At 43.5% G+C, this 19898-nt stretch overlaps 1 protein-coding gene across 1 annotated transcript in view; it reads left to right on the top strand.

The window, feature by feature from the left end:
• The first annotated feature begins 16047 nt into the window (after positions 1 to 16047).
• LOC142579904 (uncharacterized) overlaps positions 16048 to 19898 on the top strand; it is an 88955-nt gene continuing 85104 nt past the window's right edge. The window contains exon 1 of the mRNA XM_075690577.1: positions 16048 to 16193. The gene's annotated coding sequence lies outside the window, so the exon portion shown is untranslated. The remainder of the gene's footprint in view (positions 16194 to 19898) is intronic.

Below are 19898 nucleotides of genomic sequence, written 5' to 3'. Positions count from 1 at the left end.
AGCGTAGCCCCGCTCGCTCGGCGAACGAGTTGAGGAGGAAAAGCGTGGATCGGGAGGAGGGTAACTTCTAATCGCTTGTAGCTCCATTAATACGTAACGCTTCAATCAAATTGTGGTGCGAATGTTCTACTTAAGCTGTACCCTACGCGTCTACAAAATTTGTCCGAACCGTTTCAGGGGCCCTTTAACCTAGGTGTTTCTGCCCCATACGTTACCGCAGGTAGGATGCAATGATTGTAATACTTTTTTTCAATGATGATGGTAAGCTTCAAGTCAGGATTTAGTAACACCTACTGAATGCACTCCAACCCATTTTTACTCTTCTGTTACTTTCATTCTCATGATCCGGGCTCCCTGTTAGTAATTGACCTAAATAGATGTACTCCTGCAAGGACTCTAGAGGCTGATTGGTGGTTATGAATTCTTGTTCTTTTACCAAGGTATAGAAAATTACATTTTGTCCTGTACATATTTTTATTTCACCCTACTTTTACGCTTTCTCGGTTAAGGTCCTCAATCATGTATAGCAATTCATCCCCAATGTTGCCGAACAGGACAATGTCAGCTGCAAATCGCAGTTAACGTTCACTCTATGACCTAACAATGTCATCTGTCAAATGTTATCTGTCACCCTGCCCACGTCGGGGAGATTGAGGAGGTTCCTCTGAACTTCAACGAGTCTGCCCACGAGGCTGCGCGTGGCTTTACCGACTGCGCTGCCCTCGGATCGGGCGCATTTCTACCCGGACACAGAGACGTTCCTACCACGCACAATGAAAATACTAAATTCTTAGTGAGAAGGGTTTTCCCACCGCCTCGTTACAAGCTAAGCAGGCGGCAGGCGGTCACGCTCAGACTCCTGCAAACTAACTCCTACCCAAATCCGGCTTCCATTAACTGCATATATCCTAACATTTACCCGACTTGTTGTTGCGTGGCCTGTAGTGAGACTGCTATACTTTGTCTCACCTGCTCTGAGAGTGCTGGTCGTTGGGTCCGAAGTTCCCCAACGAAGTGTGGGACGGGCTTCGGCAAAGTCCCGTTGTTAAAGACCAAATCCTGACTGTCCAGCGCGCCCGCGATCGGGCCGGCAGGCTAGACCTGTTGGATCCCGTCCTGAAATTAGCCCGGTGCGCGTTTTATTACGTTTTGCAGAACCCAATAAAAGTTTAATCACTAACTCACTCACTCATCTGTGACCTGTGCGGATATCTTCGTATGAAAATTTACATGTGAAAGTTTCTAAGGTGACACTAATATAAAAGTGAAGAAAGTGTGTAAAATAGGCGCCCTTTTCGGGAGTTGAAACGTGCTGTGTGTACCTCCCCATATGCTCCATGACGCGGACAGTAATTTCGTATATATTCCGTCAGTTTGCTAAGATGTGCCAATTTGTTATATTCTTCCGAGTTATTTCCTTTTCAATTGTGTATCTGGCGTACCTAACTATCTACGTACTACAAAAGAAAATGCAAGTAGGTGAAGCAAAAGGTGCTCTGAAAATATGCCCAATACATTTTTTAACCAAACATAGTTGGTTAAGATTACTGACCGTCATTGTGCCCCATACATGTGAGCAATAACTTAAACGAGAAATGAAGAGCGTGTGACAGAGCAGAAGCTTCTTTCCCTTTTAAAGCAACTATCGCAGCCAACAAATTGCACTTGTAACTTTAGCTCATTTTTGTACATTACGACTTGCATGGCGAAACCAGCTGATCTTTGCCGAAAAGGTTGTGCCGAGGCATTTGAAATGTTGAATTTCAATGGCGTTCGCATTTAGTAAATCTTGATGAGATGTAATTGTTTTATTCTTTGGCTTGAATATAAGACCTTCTCTTTGTTATCCTTATTACGCATGAATCTTCTGTCGACTGCATCTCTAGCATTTTCATTGTGCAGTTCAGTATTCTTATAATCTCGTGAATTTCATGTGCTGAGCAAAGTATATATGCTTGTATCGTCAGTGTATATAACGGTTTTGGCTTGCTAATAATATTTACGTCATATAAAAATACTTAAAAATAATTAACCTCAAATGCTTCCCTGCGGTACTCCGCACAGCGCAGGTTTCATGACCAAATAAATGCTGCTCATACTTTTCTCTGTTGCGACCTGTTTCATATAAAACAAGATTCAATAACTGCTAAGACTTATCCACGATCGTTACAGCAAGGTAATTTTTTCAATAATATTGCATGGTTAACTAAATGTAAGGCCTTAGAAAATTTTACAAATTCGCCAAAAACGAACGCCTTATCTTCAATTTCACTGAGGATATAACCTTTTGCTCCAACAGTGCCAATTCCGCCTATTTATTTTTGCGGAAGTCAAGATAGCAAAATAAGTTTATCAATTAATGAAACTAGAAAATGTAATATCCAGAATTTCTTCGAAGACCTTTGAGAACCGAGGCATAATAAATACCGGTCCACAATTGCCCAAATCACTTTGGTTACCTTTGTTTATAAGGCACGGTCCCGTCCTAACGGCACTAGGTGATGTTTTGAAGGTGAAAGTTCTACGAAAACCACCATTAAGCGCACGAAACATACCAGAGCTGACAATAGAAGATTCCACATTCTCTGGAGTTCGCAAGGGCCTGCAAACAGTGTATAGTGGGCCCCGGTGAGGTACAGACTTTCAAACCTACAAACGTTGTGTCCCGAAGCTATCAATACACCAACGTTGCGTATTGTGGGGAACACAGGCAGTGATTCCCACAATGGCTATGGAGAGGAAGCTATTACTCTCCTTCATGCTCATCATCCAAGAATGACTACCATAAAACGCTGCGATAATAGCACTGTTTAAGTCACGTTTACCTATTATTTGAGAGAGTCATTCTGAGACTGCCCTTGCTTCGGATACATACTATATGCGCCGTCTCCGGTATCAACCCATATTTCGGTCACACTTGCTCGCCACTGTCACCAATGAGCATGACGGTGCGACGGCGCCTGTATGATGGAGGTGCATGCTGGGGATAGGATGACGAAGATGGAATGACGCCGATAGAACGGCAAATGCGGTACGACGACGGGGGCGTCACTAAAATGAGATGAGATTCTGAGATGATGACGAAGTTATACCCAGAACAGCGTCACGACGCAGGCATGACGACGATGCGATGGCAGCGTGTGTATGCCGACAATGGCGTGACGACGGTATGATGACAATCGCATAAAAAAGTGTAGTGACGACGATGGCACAACTACGATAGGGTAATGACGATGGTACAGGCATTTCCCCGGGATCAAATCAAGGGAGGGTGTCTCAGTGTATTGGGGGGGGGGGGGGGGGGAGGCAGGATGCTAGATAAACTGTACAAACTGTTTCTATTTTAGTCCATTAGTTAAAAAATAGACGTCTATTACCCAAATGGTCATCCCCGTGACGTATGTTTCCCTTTTTTCTCTATATACACCTGGTAGGCGGTGTTTCTTTATTTAATCTGACAGAACACTCATCTTTTAGAAATTTAGTTTTTACCGAAAAAGGTCAGTACTCAGTTTTTAAATGTCTGGCCATTTTTCATTGTATAACGACGTTTTCAAACTTGTTGCCAGGGCTAATGACGAGATTTAAGCTTTTGAAACAATGTTTAGGGAGTACACGAATTATGCAGCACTTATAAAGCGGGCACAGGAAAGAGGACCGCTACAGGAAAAGATATTAGCGAAAAAACTGCGGCAGCCTACTCAGAAAAGCTGAGACGCAGACACGTATACCAAGCGTAAACACTGGTAAGCATCAAAGACCGGAAGTTTTCTGGGACGTATTCCGGTGGCTGAAGCCTGTGGCGCCACCTGTAGGGATTCTTTCTTAGAAGGGTCTATATTGGAAGCACTACGGCTACACGCTGTTTTTTTTTTATAAAATTTGCTTTAGGTTGCATCACGTGTTTCCATATTTATTAGCATTGTTTCTATTTAAAAACATTCTCGTTTCCTGCCTCGAACCACATCCCTTCCTTTTTCTTTTCCCCTGACGCCCACGTACTGCAGCTAAAGCTTCCTATGAGGCTTCATATTTTCAGAGAAATTTGGTCCTTGGTTGGAAGTAAAGCCCCTTAGATTAAAGTAGGCCGGTGCCTATTTTCGCTTTCTGTCTCGGTTTAGATGGTAACGTGGTATTTCACTCCTTTTGTTGGCGCTTGACCAAACTGCTCAGACGTTGAATACAAGAATTGACATGAGTAAAATTTAGAGCTTCAAGGGGGGGGGGTGCAGAAAAACTAGGGGTGTCTACACATTCCCTAGGGGGTGTGTAGGTAAATCACTGTTATGGTATGGCAATGGGTGCATGTGAATGACTGTCTGATGACAACACAATGACGACGATGGAAAGACAACGACAGCAGAATCTGGATTAAGTGACAACACGATTACGATAGAATTGCAATGACAGAGTGACGTCATTGGAACACGTAGGCAGCACAGTGGTGACGGCATGACAACAATGTGTTGACGTTTCTGAATTGATGAGGATCTTCAAACAGTGCGTTGATGAGGGCATGACGGCACTGCTATGCCGAAGAGTATGACGACGGTGGAGTGACTCCAACCTGACAAGAGCCAGATGAAGAAGGTTGAATGGGACGGCGGTGGAGTGACTCCAACCTGACAAGAGCCAGATGAAGAAGGTTGAATGACGAAGATGAAAAGACCGCGACGGTGTCATGACGACGGTATGACAACGAATGCATGACGACTGCTGTATGAAGACTGCGCCTTGATAACGATGGCATCACGACGATGGCATGACGAGGCTGGAGTGACGACAATGAAATGACCACAACCACATCACGACGGCGTTATGAAAGCGAAGGAAGGACCATAGTTGAATGACAAAGCGGCAATAACGGCAGTCCAATGACTAGGACGTAATCACGACCAAGCGCACAAACTTTGTGGCCCTACCTATTATACAACTTAGGCTACTATGTCGGCGTCTAAGCCATGGCGATGACGTCATTACGAGAGCCAAATGACGAACCTTGAATGACGATGATGGAATATGACCATGATGGCATCGCGATCATGAGCATGATAACACTGGTATGAGGACGACGGTGAGACGACGATGGGGTGATGACGACAGCATGACGCGAATCGGTTGACAAACCTGGAATGACGACAATAGTACGACCACAACGGCATCAAAACGATGGTATGTCGATTTCTAGCTGCCGCTGCGCAGCGGCAGATGTCATACATTGTATCAAAACCTTCAGTAATGTTTCATTAGCAACTTTGGTATATATTAAATTTGGTTAGTGCTAAGGACATTTTATCACTAGAAATGTTAAACTTGCACGAGATTAGGCGTAAAAATGGCAGAATCTCTTAAGATTGCTCTTAAGAAGTGAACGGCGATAGCGTACTCTTCCTCCTCTTATCATTCGCCTCATTAGTAAGCATATTTAGTCATTTGTAATCAATTATAGTCGTTACAATTCGTCGTTAGACATATTGGTCGTTAGTGGTCATTACTAGTCATTACAAGTCATTTCGGTCATTACTGCTCACTACTAAGTATCTTTAGTCATTTGTAATCAATTGTGGTCATTAAAGCCGTCGCTAGACATGTTGGTAATATCAGTTATGAGTAGTCATCATAAGTCATTTCAGTCATTATTAGCCATTGCTGGTCATTACTAAGAATTTTAATAATTTCTAATTGTAGTCGTTACAATTCGTCATTAGACATATTGGTCATTTCGTAGTCATTAATAGCCATTACAAGTCATTTCAGTCATTATTAGTCATTACTGGTCATTGCTAAGCATTTTTGCTAAGCATGCAGGGCCAAGCTATCGGCTCAGGCCCACGGCATCCTGGACTAGGGACGCCGTCCACCCCGTTCGACTCCACCGTCTGCTCATTTTTACAAATAATATTTATTCCTCCCTCCATTCTGTTCAAAAACATAGCTTTGCATTAACATTGATTTAAAGTGAAGATATGCATGCATGAGAAAAGACTCGACAGCTTTATTCAAGCGCAGCGCCGGCAGCGAAGGCGACACCACCTGCAACGGTGTCGCTTAGCGCTCTTCTTTTGTCAACTTTGAAATGTTTGGCAGTGGTGGCGGTGGTTCGTTCATACTTTTCGCTTGCTTAAAGTGTTTTCAAGTGGAGAACTTCGGACCGTGTTTGCAAGAATGGCAGCAACAACCACACTTTATTTGAGCTCGATAAGTGATTTTATTATATTATTGAAGGGTTCCTACTTTGCTGGGAATCATGTTGCACGATTTGAACGGCGTGAACATCAGTTAACGTTTAAGATTGTGGCATTCATGCATTTATTGACGGAGGCTTTTTCAGATTGCAAATTTTTATAGCCTTGTTAGCAGCATGTTTTTTTTTTGCCTCTTTGCAACTTCAATCTTGTACTAGCTTAGGGGCTACGACGGGAGCTGTGTAATTCCGTTACCGACTGGCTATGCGGTTGCGATACTATATTCATCATTATGCATGCACTGTATTAAAACATGATCGCGTTAATAATACTCGCAGGCTGCGACTACACACGAAAAATAAGCAAAACCGTAAAAAAATATCGCATGAAAGTCGTCTCAACACCGTTTGTTGACCCAAATCGGGAAGGAAACTGCTAATTGCCTCACATTTAGCTCATTGAAGTGTGTCCACTACACTACAAGGCATGAAGGCAATGCAAATAATAAAATACTAGCAACGGCAGGCAGCAAACAATTAGTGCTGTCGCCGAAGGTAACGGGCACCTGTGGCTGTGACCTCTTTTGTACAATGATGACAGAAAAGAGCAGACGCTTATGATGCTGCCTCAAGGGAAGCCACAAGGGAGTAAAAATCAGCAGCAGCTCCTAAGTATACATATGCAACATTTAATGAAAACCAAACTTTTAATTTGGTTCAAAAATCTTACGGGCAGTGCATGCTATTTTGAGTGCGAAAAATATAACACCTTCACATGTTAGCTAAATGAAAGTTGCAATTTCAAGGTTAAGAAATATAGTACTGAGTGACTCGTTTCAATGCTCCCGAGTGTAGTGTAAAAAGCCTATCCGCAAATCATGGTGAACTTTAAATTACTTTTTCGTGTGTTGTTTAGGAAGAATCGGTATAATTTTTTTTTAAATTTCTTTAAGTAAGATACTCTAACCGTTACTTGACCTTTATTCTCTTTTTACTGTATGGTTTATACGCTGCACTATCCCATGTGATTGTCAAGACCGCTGTGCCGATTTCAGTGTTGTACAGAGTAGTGTGGGAGTCAACATAATCTGCAGATTTTTCCATTTTTGTTGTTCCGAGCATATTAATCTTTTTCTTTCGGAGCTTTTGTCGTCACTCGGAAGTCGCATTTGAAATTATGCGTAAGCTATCGCTGTTCATATGACATTTTCCTCCGCGCCGCGTCTCATTTCGCAGATGGAATCCAGAAGAGTCGCTTGCCGTCAAGTTCTATCACGTGTGCTCCACCCGAAAACACAGCAACACTGCATCTCGAACCCGGAACTACGCTACAAAAGCACAAAGAACGGCCCAAACCTGGTGCCTGCAGCATACGCACCGCGATGGCGGCGGAAGCAGAAAACAAGCAAAAAAAAAAAAGCGCTTGAGAGCCCGCGACAGCGTTTGGCCAATGGGAGGGCCCAGCGCCGAGGGAAAGTGCAGGGAAGGAAAACAGCGGCAATCTTCAAAACATGGCCCTACTTTTAGTTTTATTTAGGAGGCTTATGCGAAACTACATTTTTTGCGCCCTCTGTCGCAGCAAGCGCCTGATGGAATTGCGCATGCTCATCCTGCCAGTACCCTCTCATATCTGTTCGACCTGCTGTCAGAATCGCAGTTAACGGTGCAGAAGATTACGCTACGTGTGTGTTCCGTCTGGCGGTGCATGCGGTGCGTTGCCGTACGTCGCAACAGCCGAAACAGACATCGCTCTCACACAACACCCGAGCACGAAAGGACACGCATGTGTAACGCAACATGTCTCGACACCAGGCTCTGGTACTCGTAGCCAGGCGTGCTTATTGCCACAGAGGACGCAAGAATGCAGTTTCGCATGCGCTCACGCTTACCCCTTGCATATCTCGCACGTTGATGAGAGCTTTCCTCGTTTATATATTTGAAGGCCTTCAGCGTTTAATCCTTAGGACGTGCATCCACTGCAGTTAAGAACATACTTAGAATGTGCCGAGTACGTCCAAAGGCCGGTTTATGTCCCTCTCGCGATCGCCTCCGCACTTTTTGCATCCAGCTAACAATTCGATTCTTGCATGTGACATACGCGGAGTGCGTTTCACGGATCGACGGTGCCTTTGCTGTAGTGTTTGCTGGAGCATGGCTTGAACATCAGGAGAATATTACGCACAGCGAGCGACAACAGCCCGAGTGCAATTACTAGACAGGATAATTATTTGCGAGAGTTCGTGCGAACTCACGCACGCGCGTCCGCGGAAGTACAGTAGCCGGGTTGTATCAACACGCCGGGCAGTGGCGTGCTGAACCGCTCGGTAAAATCATCATCATCAGCCTGGTTACGCCCACTGCAGGGCAAAGGCCTCTCCCATATACTTCTCCAACAACCCCGGTCATGTACTAATTGTGGCCATGCCGTCCCTGCAAACTTCTTAATCTCATCCGCCCACCTAACTTTCTGCCGCCCCTGCTACGCTTCCCTTCCCTTGGGATCCAGTCCGTAACCCTTAATGACCATCGGTTATCTTCCCTCCTCATTACATGTCCTGCCCATGCCCATTTCTTTTTCTTGATTTCAACTAAGATGTCATTAACTCGCGTTTGTTCCCTCACCCAATCTGCTCTTTTCTTATCCCTTAACGTTACACCTATCATTCTTCTTTCCATAGCTCGTTGTGTCGTCCTCAATTTGAGTAGAACCCTTTTTGTAAGCCTCCAGGTTTCTGCCCCGTAGGTGAGTACTGGTAAGACACAGCTATTATATACTTTTCTCTTGAGGGATAACGGCAACCTGCTGTTCATGATTTGGGAATGCCTGCCAAACGCACTCCAGCCCATTCTTATTCTTCTGATTATTTCCGTCTCATGATCCGGATCCGCCGTCACTACCTGCCCTAAGTAGATGTATTCCCTTACGACTTCCCGTGCCTCGCTGCCTATTGTAAATTGCTGTTCTCTCCCGAGACTGTTAAGCATTACTTTAGTTTTCTGCATATTAATTTTTAGACCCACTCTTCTGCTTTGCCTCTCCAGGTCAGTGAGCATGCATTGCAATTGGTCCCCTGAGTTACTAAGCAAGGCAATATCATCAGCGAATCGCAAGTTACTAAGGTATTCTCCATTAACTTTTATCCCCAATTCTTCCCAATCCAGGTCTCTGAATACCTCCTGTAAACACGCTGTGAATAGCATTGGAGATATCGTATCTCCCTGCCTGACGCCTTTCTTTATTGAGATTTTGTTGCTTGCTTTATGGAGGACTACGGTGGCTGTAGAGCCGCTATAGATATCTTCCAGTATTTTTACATATGGCTCATCTACACCCTGATTCCGTAATGCCTCCATGACTGCTGAGGTTTCGACTGAATCAAACGCTTTCTCGTAATCAATGAAAGCTATATATAAGGGTTGGTTGTATTCTGCACATTTCTCTATCACTTGATTGATAGTGTGAATATGGTCTATTGTTGAGTAGCCTTTACGGAATCCTGCCTGGTCCTTTGGTTGACAGAAGTCTAAGGTGTTCCTGATTCTATTTGCAATTACCTTAGTAAATACTTTGTAGGCAACGGACAGTAAGCTGATCGGTCTATAATTTTTCAAGTCTTTGGCGTCCCCTTTCTTATGGATTAGGATTATGTTAGCGTTCTTCCAAGATTCCGGTACGCTCGAGGTCATGAGGCATTGCGTATACAGGGTGGCCAGTTTCTCTAGAACAATCTGTCCACCATCCTTCAACAAATCTGCTGTTACCTGATCCTCCCCAGCTGCCTTCCCCCTTTGCATATCTCTTAAGGCTTTCTTTACTTCTTCCGGCGTTACCTTCGGGATTTCGAATTCGTCTAGACTATCTTCTCTTCCATTATCGTCGTGGGTGCCACTGGTACTGTATAAATCTCTATAGAACTCCTCAGCCACTTGAACTATCTCATCCATATTAGTAATGATATTGCCGGCTTTGTCTCTTAACGCATACATCTGATTCTTGCCAATTCCTAGTTTCTTCTTCACTGTTTTTTTAGGCTTCCTCCGCTCCTGAGAGCATGTTCAATTCTATCCATATTATACTTCCTTATGTCAGCTGTCTTACGCTTGTTGATTAACTTCGAAAGTTCTGCCAGTTCTATTCTAGCTGTAGGGTTAGAGGCTTTCATACATTGGCGTTTCTTGATCAGATCTTTCGTCTCCTGCGATAGTTTGCTGGTATCCTGCCTAACGGAGTTACCACCGACTTCCATTGCACACTCCTTAATGATGCCCACAAGATTGTCGTTCATTGCTTCAACACTAAGGTCCTCTTCCTGAGTTAAAGCTGAATACCTGTTCTGTAGCTTGATCTGGAATTCCTCTATTTTCCCTCTTACCGCTAACTCATTGATCGGCTTCTTATGTACCAGTTTCTTCCGTTCCCTCCTCAGGTCTAGGCTAATTCGAGTTCTTACCATCCTGTGGTCACTGCAGCGCACCTTGCCGAGCACGTCCCCATCTTGTATGATGCCAGGGTTAGCGCAGAGTATGAAGTCTATTTCATTTCTAGTCTCGCCGTTCGGGCTCCTCCACGTCCACTTTCGGCTATCCCGCTTGCGGAAGAAGGTATTCATTATCCTCATATTATTCTGTTCCGCAAACTCTACTAATAACTCTCCCCTGCTATTCCTAGTGCCTATGCCATATTCCCCCACTGCCTTGTCTCCAGCCTGCTTCTTGCCTACCTTGGCATTAAAGGCAATGGCCACAGTAACTATGGCCACAGCTGTGGCCACAGCTTTTACTGTGGCCACAGCTAGAGGCAATGGCCACAGTAAAATTTTCACTTTGACGGTGGTCAGCGTCTTTCTTGTGCCAATTCCCAACCAGATGAGCTGTTGTACAGCCCTTGATGTCGTGCCACTGTAATAAACAAAGTTTTAAATTTGTAAGCATTTATATGCCTACCCAACGAGGAAACCCGCTCGTCCGTCCCTCCGTCCATTGTACGTACGTAAGACGATCGCTTTCAAGAGGCCTGCAGCAGCGAGTGGATTGACCTTCTTGCTTCCTTTCGTTTCAACGCGAACTAGGCGGCGAGAACACAAAGCAGACGACGCTATCGGCACTCGGTGCACTTATTCCCCATAGCGGATCACTTTCAAGATAGGGCCCGCGCAACCCCGACACAGGCAGCCGAAGCCGGAGTACGGTTGATTATGGTTTCTAATGCTTCGCATCGAGAGGAGGCAGTGTCATCCGCCACGTCTACGTACTAAGTCGACCGAACGTGATACTGTTCAGTTGTGTCACGCACTACAGCGCGTATCGGCCAGCGCTCATCCTCCACGAAGCAGCGGCATCATTCAAATGCACCATCATCCAATTTGAAGATAACGAAGAATCAAGCAAGAGACAGTGCACATAATAAATGTCGTACCCACGAAACACGTAGCCAGCTAGTAGACGTCTACCTTTCAGCTTGATCTAGCTAAGGTCACAGTTAGTAGCTGTCTTTTGTAAGTTGTAGTCTATACCTAGACATCTATAAGCCAGCTGGAAGCTCAGCTAATTCTCCTCCCTCCACTTACGGCTAGTAGCCACCTTGGGAAGCACTGCTGTAGCTGCTGTGCAGACATTCAATATCCAGGCTTGTTTCAGCTTCGCAGCTGCTATAGTGAGCTCTGCTTACCTTGTTTACGATCCTGAATGGTTTAATTTCTATTTTACATGACCCTACAAAAGCGCAAGAAAGGCAATGGCCACAGTAAAATTTTCACTTTGACGGTGGTCAGCGTCTTTCTTGTGCCAATTCCCAACCAGATGAGCTGTTGTACATCCCTTGATGTCGTGCCACTGTAATATTGCACAAATATCAAATTGATAACCAATTAAAGAAGTAATAAATCCTGTGCAACAAAATACTTTTTTTCAATACCTAGCACTGCAGTACCGAAATTGTTATCCCAACGTTCACAAAGAAATGCATTTGTGCTCTATGTATTGTTTTCCCCCTACATATAAACTCAACGACAACAGTTTTCGCTTAAGCTCGTAAAGTATATTCATTTCTAGTGATCAAATGGCGTCAGCACTAACCAACTGTAGTGTGCACCAAAGTTGCTAATGAAACATAAGTGGAGGCCTTCATACAAAGTATCCGTAGCACAGCCTCTAAACTGAGGTCTTTGCTGCGGTAACTGCATTAAGGGAAAGCACCTGCCTCCCAGCCTTTGGGCTCAAAGGCCTCCAGGAGGCAAATGAGTTATTTCCATATTCTTGCATTTTAGCTCCATGATCACTTATCATGTGTACTATGTCCATAGACAACTAAATGTTTCACTATCATAATTTTATTCTATATATCATTTTACGCTTCTATGATACGGATTGATTTTAGGCCACTTTACAGCCATGTTACATCCCACCATCGCATCTCACAAATCAGCGCTTAACACAACATTAAAAGTCATGGCCCTCTTTGGCCATACCTGGCCCTTGCGCCACTGAACAATACACATTCATTCATTCATTCATACAAAGTATGACACCTGCTGCTATGCATGTGCTGAAGAACAAGCGATTTCCCATTATGCCCTTTTAATTTTAAGAAATTTAAGATTCAGCTCAAACAAGAGTAGCAGTTCCGCCTAAGCACACACTCAGTGCGCATAATACATTGCAATCAGCTCAGTCAGTTCAGCCATTCTCAACGTTCGAGCCCCATGCCTGTAAATAGACCTACATTTTCATAGTCAGAAGGGATCATTGTTTTGTGAAACAAGTGGATAAGTATTAGCACACTATACCATGCATGCAGGCTTTAGCAGTGCACTTAATAAGCATGTCTGTTTGACATAGCGCAGCAAATGTACAATATTCGATTTCCCTTGTTCCACAGGCCACGAGAAGGTTCATTGCATGCGCATCTTATGGGCCAGTAGACTTGCACTGATATGAAAATACATGGATTGATATGCAGAATCCAAATATATCATTTCCACAACCGAATACAGCCAATAAATACCACTATTCTACCTTAGGCAAACTGCCTTCTAAATGGCTGCATATAATACTAATAGCAGCCGAGCTGAGTGCAAGTGTGTTCAGAGTGCATCTTAAGCACGATGAAAAAGCATGCAGACAGGCTGTTTCCTGTTTCTACACAGACGCGACCCTCCATAATGGCTCATAGGTGCCTAAGGGAGGAGTAAAAAAGTGCAGTTTATTTCATAAATACAAATGTCATTTAGTATGGTTGCCGTGAATATGACGAATACAGTGGATCCTTAGTAAATGAAACTTCTTTACAGAGAACACAGAAATATTAATTATCAATGCAACAAAAACTCAGTGCCCTTTCCCTCTGCGAAAAAGGACCAGCGAAGCTGTATGTATGGGCTCGTTATTGTCGCGCGAATTGCACTTCCGCCGCGGTTCAATTCAATTCAATATCAGTTTATTCAAACGACTAATAAGAAGTACATGTGAATCATCTGGCCCCTTAGCCTTCTCGGCTAGACTTGGGCCCATGCAGGAAGTGCGAAAAAATAATTGTAGCGAGACAACTCAGTAGTTTACACAGGATTCATGTAACAGCCGTTATGCGACAGTTATACACAAAGAAAGGCAAAATGCTCGAGAAATTGTACAATAGTTCGGAGGACAAAATAAAAGGAAGAATGCATGAAGGAAAAACACAGACTTATAGTGGAGTCGAACATTGCTGGCTCCGGAAAATTTTTTTTTATATCGGCGATTGAGAATTGACCTACGTTTAAGTTAGCAGGCAGTTGGTTGGAATGAAGGATGGAATGAACGCTTGATACGGATTTGTCGATTTTAACACATTGCTTGCGACCAGAAAGATAGCTTTCGGAAAACCGCTTCGCTTGACCTCTGAATCCATACCGATGTAGTTTTCATAGTAGTATATCATAGTTCACAGTGTCAAACACTTTTTTAATATCAACAAAAATTCCAATTGCATACTCTTTGTTATTTAATGCTTTGTTAATAAATTCACTTAAACACTGTCCAGCCATGAAAGTAGATCTGTTTTTCCTAAAACCGTGCTGGTTGTCTACTATAGTACGTTATATTTATCTAGAAAATGGGTAAAACGTTTTATCAAGAACTTCTCAAATACTGTGTTAAGGGCACTAAGTATAGATATTGGTCGGTAGATCTGGATGTCATCCTTACTACCGGACTTGTATATTGGTGTGACTTGCGCTATTTTAAATGCGTCTGGATATGTGGTCATGTAGAAGGATGCATTAAATAATTTGTCTAAACGTCCACTCAGTTCCTCGATGTGCTGTTTAATGAGGAGTAAGGGGATCTTATCTTTACCTGGTGTTCTACATCCAGTCATTGTTTTAACAGTAGAAATGATTTCATCATGAGTAATGTCATCAAAAACAAAAGAATTAAGCACAGGAGCTGGGAGCTCGGGGGCTTCGTGCATACTTAGTTGTTTCGCAAGAGTTGGACCTATATTACAAAAGTATTGATTGAAGTCTTCCGCAAGGCTTTCTGTGGTTCTAGTAGGTGGGATAATTTCTGGCAATATATGATCCTTCTCTCGAAGTGTAATGACCCAGTTAACTATTTTCCACATTTTACGCGGAGCATGTTGGCTGCTTTCTATAGGAGTTGTATGATACTTCTTTTTGGATTTTCGAAGTAAGGCCACAGCTTTATTTGTATGTATTTTATATTGTATAGGATAGTATTCATTAGGTTTGAACTGCTTGTGCTTTCTATACCATTTATCTTTAGTTTGTTTAGCAGCTAAGACCTCAGTCTTTAAGCAAGGACATATTGGGTCAGAATAATAATATTTTGCATTAATAATTGTTTCTTTAAAGCAAGATGAGATAACATTTATAACGTGGTCGAATTCTTTGTTAATATTCTTACTGTTCTCAACATTGATCTCTAGAGTGCGTATACGGGAGCTTAACAGGCTGTGATCAATAGTTGTTTTCACGCGTTTCTTAATTTCTTTTTTGAGAGGAGAACACGATGCTAGAAAAAACACTGGAAAATGGTAAGAAATATCAGCTTCAATAACTCCAGAGAAAGACGGTGAGGTTTCGAAATTGCATAGGATATGGTCTATGAGCGTCGCCGTGGAAGGGGTGACTCGAGTTAGTTGTGTTATTTGATTAAGGAACCCGTAGGACTCAACCAGGTTCACGTATGGTGCTGCATTGTCATTAAGAGTGTCAATATTAATGTCTCCACATATTATTGCAGTATTATTCATAGAAGCGAGATGTTCTAGAGCAGGTTCAAAGGCATCTAGAAAAAGACTAATGTGCGAACTTGGGGAATGGTATAAAACACCTACAGTTAATATGGAACTCAGTTCAAGGAATAAGGAATCATATGCTTCGGGAACCTGACATGTCAGTTTGGGACAATGCTTGAAAGGAATATTCTTGTGTACATACGAAGCAACTCCTCCGCCACGCGTCTTTGTTGGTCGCGAGAGATAAACTGAATTAAAATTTGGAATATTAAAGAATTCATCAGGTTTTAACCACGTTTCTGACAACGCGATTATATCATACTCAAAGGAATGGGACTTTAATAAAACCAGCAAAGAGTCAATATATTTAGTTAAGCTTCTAATATTCCAGTGTAGTACCTTCAAATTATCCGCAGCTGAAAAAAGCCGCGTTCAGAAAATCTAGCAATGTTTTCTTCGTAAGTTATTTGTCACGGCGGCGCATGGCGACTTTTTTGCCTACTTTTGAAACACGTGCAATGAACTAGCCATTTGTTTGGCTACCATTTCGCGATTTCCTGGCTACTTTTTACTTTTTCGACATGGCAACCCTGCGCACAACACGAGTCGCCGCACTCGCAGCGGCATCTATGGCGGCGTTTTCGCGGCATGTTTGAGGTGCGCTGCGCGCTTTGTTGTCGTGCTTGTGTTTTTCTGCTGCGTGAACGTTTTAATGCAGCTTTGTTGGTCGTTGCATTCCACTTACATCGTCTGACCACATCAGCAACTCGAGAGGTAAGCCGAAGACGCGGGCTAGTAGTACTCTCGCGTAAAGACAAAAGACGTACCGTCACTGAACAACCTCAGTTGTTTCGGAATGAAATGCCTCCGCGGTCTTGTCATTGCTCATGTCATTTTCTGCTGTCATGTCTACTTGTCGTGTTAGGAGGCACGCACTTACTCAAAACACATTGTTGTGCGAAACTTCGCTGAGAGCACTGTTAGCTGTCAATGCATTGACAGCTGCGAAAATATTTATTTTGTGACAGTTCTTGTGGCATTACAAAGAACTGTAGTGTCGAGCAATCTCACGCAACTGCACCAGTAAGAGCGTTTTAGCACTGTGCGATCTACTGAGGAGTAGTTTTGAAAATCACATATTTTGCGTATAACTTTACGGCCACACAGTTTGCGCATAACTTTACGGCCACTCCACGCAAAACATGCTGGTAATATGAAGTGGCTTTTGCCACAGGTTTTGTATGACATTTGCCTGACGCTGTTTTTATTGCCACTACGCAGCTACTTGCGGGAGTGACCAGAAATGAAGCTAGTATTTATGCTCCCCTACGCAATTAATATGATGGGCTAGATAATCAGTACCCTCTGGCTCGTACGTGCCGTCGTGGCTGTTTTTGTCGTCTTTCATCATACATAAAGAGAGCAAGAAGAAAAGACGAACACAGTTTTCTTAGCGCTGCAATATTCACAAGCGTCGTGCATGCCGTTTCCGAACAGGAAACACACAATATAGTAAATGTAGAAGTTGACAGTGTATATGGGCCAACACTCGATGCTGGAGCCCCTATCTCGGTAATGAGCAACCAGCTTCGTTGCCACCCGAAGAGAGTCCTGTTACAACTCGTGTTATCCTGACCATAGATGGAGCAGCATCACTGATAGGGATGGGTGTGTGAATTCCAAATAGTAGATTTTGAATCGAATATTGAGTATCAAAACATTTTTCACAAAATTTAATGCTTATAAATTTTAGGCAAGGAAATACAATGCTGCACATGTTCAGGAGTTTTCTCTGGTCTATAGTTCTTGGCAGGTCAAGAGTGTATCTGTGCCCCCCATAGCAAATGGGCATCGGAAGTTGCTGCATATTGAAAATGTGACGGAGGTGTTCGCCAGGTACAAAGGATACGCACATGTATTGGTTCCACCTTGTGGTCATGTATGTGCCAAGCTAGGGACGGGATGCTAGGCAAGGTCAGATATCTGCCTCCTGATTCCTTTTCAAAGGTCTCTGAATACTGTTCATAGCCACGGTTCATTTGTTGTAGCTGTTACGAGTTTGTCACTAGTTACTGTTACTAGTTACTAGCTGTCACTGGTTTACCACCTTTCTATGGCTGTGGGACCCATCAGGGAACTGTTTTCAGGGACCGTGGCGACCAGGCACGGCATACATTTAGAGGGACAATCTTCTTGTGTATTCTTAAATGCCCATGTCTACTAGTTGTTGCTGAGCCCAGTGCACAGGATTTGTGTTCGTGTGGTTTCTTTCTTGCTACACAGCACATAACCAGGCGAAGAATACAAACTAGGAACGTAGACAAGCACTGAGTCGCAACCAATTTTTATTTTTAGATAGCAGCACATAAAAATATAGGTAAGGCCGCATGCGATTTCATGGTTTCACAATCACTCAGATGCACTTAAATGACACACCTTTGTTTGCCGGGATCAAAAAACTTTGTTAGAACAAAGTGGGTGGGTACACTACTTCCCACACATCCCCAGAATGATAGCTCTTTATGGGACGGGGCTATGGAAGGCTTACTGACTGCTCTTCTTTCTTCTATAGCCACAGCTTCTACTACCATTGTGGTCTGATGATTTCAAGACTTTCCTATCTCTGCTCTGTGATTTCATTCGAGAGGAGAGTATAAAACTCTCTTGTGGGTTTCACTTTAATAACTGTTTGGCGCCGTAGGGGCATCAGCAGGTGTTTGGTATGTTACGCCGCCATGGACCTGAGCACATGGTGGTTGGACCCTCTCGCATTTAGCCTTGTCTGGGGGAAGGGAGATACTGGGTGTTTGTACCTTTAAGGTGTCTTGGTGGAGGAGATGCACCTCTTTTACCTCTGTTTCGCATAGATGGCACCTCCAGACTGACCCACCTGGAGAAAATTGGCAGTAGCCTTTTCCTGTCCCCCTCTTCACTTTTTCTCTTTCACTGTTTCATCTTTCCTGTCTTCTATCGAATTCTTCCCACCTCGAGTTTCTGGGTGGCAAGGGTTAGCCATGTGGGGCGAACTAGTCTTGGTTATGCTGTATTAGGTTATAGCAGCCATGTACAGCTGGCATGACAGGGCTTCCCTAGCAGAAACTCCTGTCATGTCTTGCGTTGAGCTCGGTGGCTGGTTGGCAGTGTTTCTGAATAAAGACATGCTATGGCTATTAGCGACAAGAACTTGGAGTAGCGCCCTCTTGCGAGTGACGTCATGGTCAGGACGCCGATCACTCTGGCTTGCTCGGCTGCTGTGCACGCTCATTCCCTTCGTGTATCCTTGGGGTATGGGTGGCTCGAGCCGTACTTATTGAAGGATATGTCGGCTTATTTCTGCTGCCATACCTGAACCACAGTTCCTTCTTCAAAAGTATGTGAGTCGAGAAAATCTGCAGCTTGGATATTGCAAGCTATGTAGCGTTGAAGGGGTCTACTGGTTTCGCATTGCATATATGCGCTGTGTCTGTCCACAAGTTTTGTGTAAAAGGAATGTCGGCAAATTCGACACTTAAGGTTGTGTATGATGGTTTGCTAAACACTAAACATCTCCTTAGCTATGAGAGACATTGCATTTTACATGGAAGAAAAATCTTGGTGTTTGGTGTCAACATGTTATCTAGAAAGACTGCCCAGCGAAGCTGTTGTCATGATTCTTATTGCTATGGTTGGTTGGTTCTAGTCAAATATGGCCACTTTATTAATGGATAAAAGATAAAGTTAGGCGCGTATTTCGTATGAAAACGTTTTCTGCTACTTTCACCGCTTTCTGAAACAGGCCCCCCATAAACTGAATTGCTCATGGCTGCTAGAATGATGGTATTTACATAGTTAATTCACAAATACCATAGTAGCAATCACCTGAAAGAAAAGTTTTGTGGTTGAGAGCCAATGATTGCAAGTGATGAAATGTTTCATGGTGGCCCTCAGTAGCCTTTATCGACAATTTGGCACACCTCTCACGCAATAGTAGAACAGACTTCGGTATGGTGAGGCATGCATTGTTCGCGAAACCCATTAGTTCATTACAACTTCGAATTGAGACGATGAGTCAGCTTTTTACAGTGCCAATTGTGGTGCCCAAAGTATACTCGTGGTACTACAGTGCAGCTAGGGTGCCTAGAAAAGACAAATTCAAGCACCTTCTCCCTCACCATGTCTCGATCCAGTGTTGTTTGATTATACAAATGGAGAAATATTTGCTTCGTCAGTACGTAAAAGAGAACCTCGCAAACCTTCATAAGGAAGACACCACAACCCTTAAATATTTGACTTGATTTTTGACCCTTCACCAGGGAATGATATCTTCAATATGTCCCATATTACTAATGAATGACACTTCGGCTTCTTTCTGGCTGCAGCCATACGGTCCAAAAGGCTTATCTCACTTAAAGAATTTGGGCCGACCAGCCTGTGTCAGTTCGCCAAACAGATTTGTCGTGTATATTCCTCAAGCAGCAAACACCAGTAAATTGCTTAAGT

This window comes from Dermacentor variabilis, chromosome 4 (genome assembly GCF_050947875.1).
Source record: "Dermacentor variabilis isolate Ectoservices chromosome 4, ASM5094787v1, whole genome shotgun sequence".
Lineage (NCBI taxonomy): Eukaryota > Metazoa > Arthropoda > Arachnida > Ixodida > Ixodidae > Dermacentor > Dermacentor variabilis.
The sequence above is the reverse complement of the archived record's forward strand: the minus strand, read 5'-3'. Positions and strand labels throughout refer to the sequence as shown.